Genomic DNA, 6,024 nt, shown 5'->3' on the forward strand with positions numbered 1-6,024 from the left:
AGCCGCCCCCCCGGCTTCCCCCTCCGGCCCTGCCCACGGCAAAGCCAGGCTTCCTCCCCCTCAGCGCTGGCGTCCTGACCTCCCCTCCCCTCCGCTCCTCGGAGCCGGGTCCCCCTGCGGGGCACCCCGGAGCCTCGGTCCCCCTCAGCCCCGGCTTTCCCTGGGATCCCCTCAGCGCCTCCCCCGGCTCTGCCGCTCTCCGGCCGGCTCGCTCCGCCTGAGAGGCCGCTCGCAGCCGGCGCGCGGGTCGGTGGGTCGGTCAAAGCCGGCAGCGGTCGCTGCGCCGCCTCCGCACCCAGCTGCGCTCCGCCGCCATCTTCAGCTCGCGTGCTCCAGGGTTCAGGCCCGGACGGCAACCGCCACTACGGGGAGAGAGTAAGGTCAACCCCGCCCCCAGCACTGACCCCGCCTCGCCGGCTGGGGACGCGCCCCCAGCATCCGGGACCTCGCCGCTACCCCCAATACTGTGCGGGCGCCCGGCTGGATCCTCATTAGCTACCGGCCTCAACTCGTTTGCATAAAAAGGAAAAATATGTCTGCCGCTCCCATCACCTCTGTTTCTAAAGGTGATTTCTAGTCCCAGTATGCAACAGGCTTAGGACTACAGTTCCCAAGGTGCAATGCGGCAAAAAGTGCGCCTCTTAGGCAACGAACGGTAGCTGTTCTAGTCTGGCTGGAGCGTGGCATGCTGGAATTTGTAGTCCCCCCAGACAAGACCTTTATTGGAGTCCCCCTCTCCAGTCAAGTTGGAGGCAGCTGCAGGTTGTAATTCCATAGTTGTGGCTCATGACTAGGGTGACCATATTTCCCTATGCTGATTGTGGGACACCTGGTAAAATTACTCGTATTCAAATGAGTTCAACAGTAATCAATCAGAACTATTCATAGATTCATAGATTCTAGGACTGGAAGGGACCTCGAGAGGTCATCGAGTCCAGTCCCCTGCCCGCATGGCAGGACCAAATACTGTCTAGACCATCCCTGATAGACATTTATCTAACCTACTCTTAAATATCTCCAGAGATGGAGATTCCACAACCTCCCTAGGCAATTTATTCCAGTGTTTAACCACCCTGACAGTTAGGAACTTTTTCCTAATGTCCAACCTAGACCTCCCTTGCTGCAGTTTAAGCCCATTGCTTCTTGTTCTATCCTTAGAGGCTAAGGTGAACAAGTTTTCTCCCTCCTCCTTATGACACCCTTTTAGATACCTGAAAACTGCTATCATGTCCCCTCTCAGTCTTCTCTTTTCCAAACTAAACAAACCCAATTCTTTCAGTCTTCCTTCATAGGTCATGTTCTCAAGACCTTTAATCATTCTTGTTGCTCTTCTCTGGACCCTTTCCAATTTCTCCACATCTTTCTTGAAATGCGGTGCCCAAAACTGGACACAATACTCCAGCTGAGGCCTAACCAGAGCAGAGTAGAGCAGAAGAATGACTTCTCGTGTCTTGCTCACAACACACCTGTTAATACATCCCAGAATCATGTTTGCTTTTTTTGCAACAGCATCACACTGTTGACTCATATTTAGCTTGTGGTCCACTATAACCCCTAGATCCCTTTCTGCCGTACTCCTTCCTAGACAGTCTCTTCCCATTCTGTATGTGTGAAACTGATTTTTTTCTTCCTAAGTGGAGCACTTTGCATTTGTCTTTGTTAAACTTCATCCTGTTTAACTCAGACCATTTCTCCAATTTGTCCAGATCATTTTGAATTATGACCCTGTCCTCCAAAGCAGTTGCAATCCCTCCCAGTTTGGTATCATCCGCAAACTTAATAAGCGTACTTTCTATGCCAATATCTAAGTCGTTAATGAAGATATTGAACAGAGCCGGTCCCAAAACAGACCCCTGCGGAACCCCACTCGTTATGCCTTTCCAGCAGGATTGGGAACCATTAATAACAACTCTCTGAGTACGGTTATCCAGCCAGTTATGCACCCACCTTATAGTAGCCCCATCTAAATTGTATTTGCCTAGTTTATCGATAAGAATATCATGCGAGACCGTATCAAATGCCTTACTAAAGTCTAGGTATACCACATCCACAGCTTCTCCCTTATCCACAAGACTCGTTATCCTATAGAAGAAAGCTATCAGATTGGTTTGACACGATTTGTTCTTTACAAATCCATGCTGGCTGTTCCCTATCACCTTACCACCTTCCAAGTGTTTGCAGATGATTTCCTTAATTACTTGCTCCATTATCTTCCCTGGCACAGAAGTTAAACTAACTGGTCTGTAGTTTCCTGGGTTGTTTTTATTTCCCTTTTTATAGATGGACACTATATTTGCCCTTTTCCAGTCTTCTGGAATCTCTCCCGTCTCCCATGATTTTCCAAAGATAATAGCTAGAGGCTCAGATACCTCCTCTATTAGCTCCTTGAGTATTCTAGGATGCATTTCATCAGGCCCTGGTGACTTGCAGGCATCTAACTTTTCTAAGTGATTTTTAACTTGTTCTTTTTTTATTTTATCTGCTAAACCTACCCCCTTCCCATTAGCATTCACTATGTTAGGCATTCCTTCAGACTTCTCGGTGAAGACCGAAACAAAGAAGTCATTAAGCATCTCTACCATTTCCAAGTTTCCTGTTACTGTTTCTCCCTCTTCACTAAGCAGTGGGCCTACCCTGTCTTTGGTCTTCCTCTTGCTTCTAATGTATTGATAAAAAGTCTTCTTGTTTCCCTTTATTCCCGTAGCTAGTTTGAGCTCATTTTGTGCCTTTGCCTTTCTAATCTTGCCCCTGCATTCCTGTGTTGTTTGCCTATATTCATCCTTTGTGATCTGTCCTAGTTTCCATTTTTTATATGACTCCTTTTTATTTTTTAGATCATGCAAGATCTCGTGGTTAAGCCAAGGTGGTCTTTTGCCACATTTTCTATCTTTCCTAACCAGCAGAATAGCTTGCTTTTGGGCCCTTAACAGTGTCCCTTTGAAAAACTGCCAACTCTCCTCAGTTGTTTTTCCCCTCAGTCTTGATTCCCATGGGACCTTACCTATCAGCTCTCTGAGCTTACCAAAATCCGCCTTCCTGAAATCCATTGTCTCTATTTTGCTGTTCTCCCTTCTACCCTTCCTTAGAATTGCAAACTCTATGATTTCATGATCACTTTCACCCAAGCTGCCTTCTACTTTCAAATTCTCAACGAGTTCCTCCCTATTTGTTAAAATCAAGTCTAGAACAGCTTCCCCCCTAGTAGCTTTTTCAACCTTCTGAAATAAAAAGTTGTCTGCAATGCAGTCCAAGAATTTGTTGGATAGTCTGTGCCCCGCTGTGTTATTTTCCCAACATATATCCGGATAGTTGAAGTCCCCCATCACCACCAAATCTTGGGCTTTGGATGATTTTGTTAGTTGTTTAAAAAAAGCCTCATCCACCTCTTCCACCTGGTTAGGTGGCCTGTAGTAGACTCCTAGCATGACATCACCCTTGTTTTTTACCCCTTTTAGCCTAACCCAGAGACTCTCAACACTTCCATCTCCTATGTCCATCTCTACCTCAGTCCAAGTGTGTACATTTTTAATATATAAGGCAACACCTCCTCCCTTTTTCCCCTGTCTATCCTTCCTGAGCAAGCTGTACCCATCCACACCAACATTCCAATCATGTGTATTATCCCACCAAGTTTCAGTGATGCCAACAATGTCATAGTTGTATTTATTTATTAGCACTTCCAGTTCTTCCTGCTTATTACCCATACTTCTCGCATTTGTATATAGGCATCTAAGATACTGGTTTGATCTTTCCTCCCAGTTTTGTCCTGACCCTCCTTTCTCTCTGCCAATATAGCCCACACTCCCTCTCGTTTCCGACCCATCTCCCAGGTCTCCATGTTCCCCACATGCAGGGCTAACATTAAGTTGACTGAGCCCTTGTTAAAAAGAAATACTGCATAGTTGGATTCTTTTTATTTAGCTGCTTATCTTTAAAGCTTTAGGGTTTACATGGGGAGGGGTGACACACACACACAGAGGGAGAGATGACACACACAAACTCCTGTACACCTCTCTCACATAGTGTGAGTAACCGACCTATGCGACCATCCCTGCCCGGCGCTCTCCACCCTGCATGCCTAGCTAGGACCCCGGGACGGACCCACCTCTCCTGGTGCCTTGTGCCACATCTTCCCAAGGGAACACGTTGGAGGGAACAACGCAGGGTCACTTGCCCGCTCTCCCTCCCCAGATTTCTGCCAGGGTTCACCCTAGAATGTGGCCAGCAGCAGCCTTTAGGCACTGTGTGGAAGGGAAGGGACAGGAGCTGCTTCCAGGGGAGGGGGGAGAAGAGGGATGACCTGGCCCGTCTTTGCAGAGCTCATCTCTTCTTCCCCCTCCTTTTCCCAGTGTGGCTGGAAGCAACTTGTCCCTTCCTGCCCGCACAGTGTCAAAAGGCAGCTGACACCTCCAAGCTGAGGTGTCCAACATAACTGGCCACCAACATAACCCAGCCGCCTCCAGCTACAGCCTGGGCAGGAAGGGGTTAAGCCCTAAAGATGCACTGTGCACCAGGGCCCAGGGAACCTGACTGCAGGGGCTTCAGTTAATCTGGCCAGAGGTGGCTCAACTGAGGGTGCCGCCTAGGGAACAGAGCAGCCCTGCACTCCCTGGGGCCAGGGCCCAAGGTGGAAGGTGGGGGCAGGTGAGGAAGATGCTAAGCTCCTGCCCAGAGGGCTGCTGTGAACAGGCTGGAAATCGCTTCCCTCCCTCCCCTCCCCCCCCCGCAACTCCAGAGCTTAGCTAAGGGGCAGAGAGGCTTCCCTGTGGCAGCGCTGTGCAGGGCTCTGGCACGTGCAGGGCTCGGCTCCTCCTGGCCAGCACCCTGGGTCGGAGATGTCTTTGGCTGGGCTGATGCCCCAGGAAAACTTGAGGCAGTGGGGGAAGGAAGGAGCCTACCAGCCAGCTGTTGGTGAGCTGACCACTCCGACCAGGGGCTGGTTCTCCACACAGCGCTGGGAGTGGGATGGGTCCTGCCGGGGGGAGATGGAGAAACAGCAGGGCTGGGGGAGTGAAGGGGCAAAGCAGGGAGAAGACTGCAAAAGGGGGAGCATGTAAAGGGCTGATGGATGGGCAGCAGAGGCAACACATAACTGGCCACTACCTGGCGCCTGCCCACACTCACCAGCCACCATAGCAGCGCGCAGCCAGTGCTAGCCGGAAACAGGACGGGGCCCGGCTGGCTGAGAGCCAGCACGCAGCAGGGGCTGTGCTGATGAACCAGCAGGGGGAGCAGCCGGCCCTGCATGCTGCATTTTTGCCCCGCCACCAGCCTTACACACCCACACCCATCAGCAGCCACTTGACACCCCCCTTCCTGCCCGCCCACCACTGGTGGGCAGATGGCTAGTGAGCAGGGATCTGGCCAGCAGCAGGACCCACCAGTACAGAAAATATGGGACAATTTGCCTGTTTTTAAGAAAGAGTCAGGACACCTGCAGGAGGGCTTAAATACAGAACATCTGGTCACCCTACCCATGAACCATACTTTAGACACCTTATGGTCTCTGCATTGCCAGCTCTTGTGCTTTGTGCATAGGAATGGACATAATGGGTCAGACCAATGGTCCATCGAGCCTCAAATACCATCTCTGACAGGGGCCAGTGCCCAATGCTTCTGGCAATTAGAGGTTTAGGGACACCCAGAGCACAAGGTTGCAAGTTTTGTGATACTTTTATTTTTTCTATAAGTCCCCCCTCTTGGAGACTTTCAGCTTTAAACAAGTAAGTTTATAGCAGGCATGGCTGTGAAGTAAAGCTGGAAAACATGAAACTTAAAGGCTCAAACACCAGAAGGCAAAACAACACACAAATTTATTATTTTAAAAAAAATTATTTTTTGGAGCTTGACTCAGAATTTTTGAACACCTGGCATGGGCAATACTGTGTCTGTCCTATATTTTTGAGGACTACATTCATATTAGCTGGATGATTCCACATCACACACCCTCCCAACTCACTTTAAGGGACATTGTGACTACCTCTATTTCAGAATTAATGCATGGCAAAGCTTATTTTGAAGGGA

This window comes from Emys orbicularis, chromosome 16, assembly GCF_028017835.1.
Source record: "Emys orbicularis isolate rEmyOrb1 chromosome 16, rEmyOrb1.hap1, whole genome shotgun sequence".
Lineage (NCBI taxonomy): Eukaryota > Metazoa > Chordata > Testudines > Emydidae > Emys > Emys orbicularis.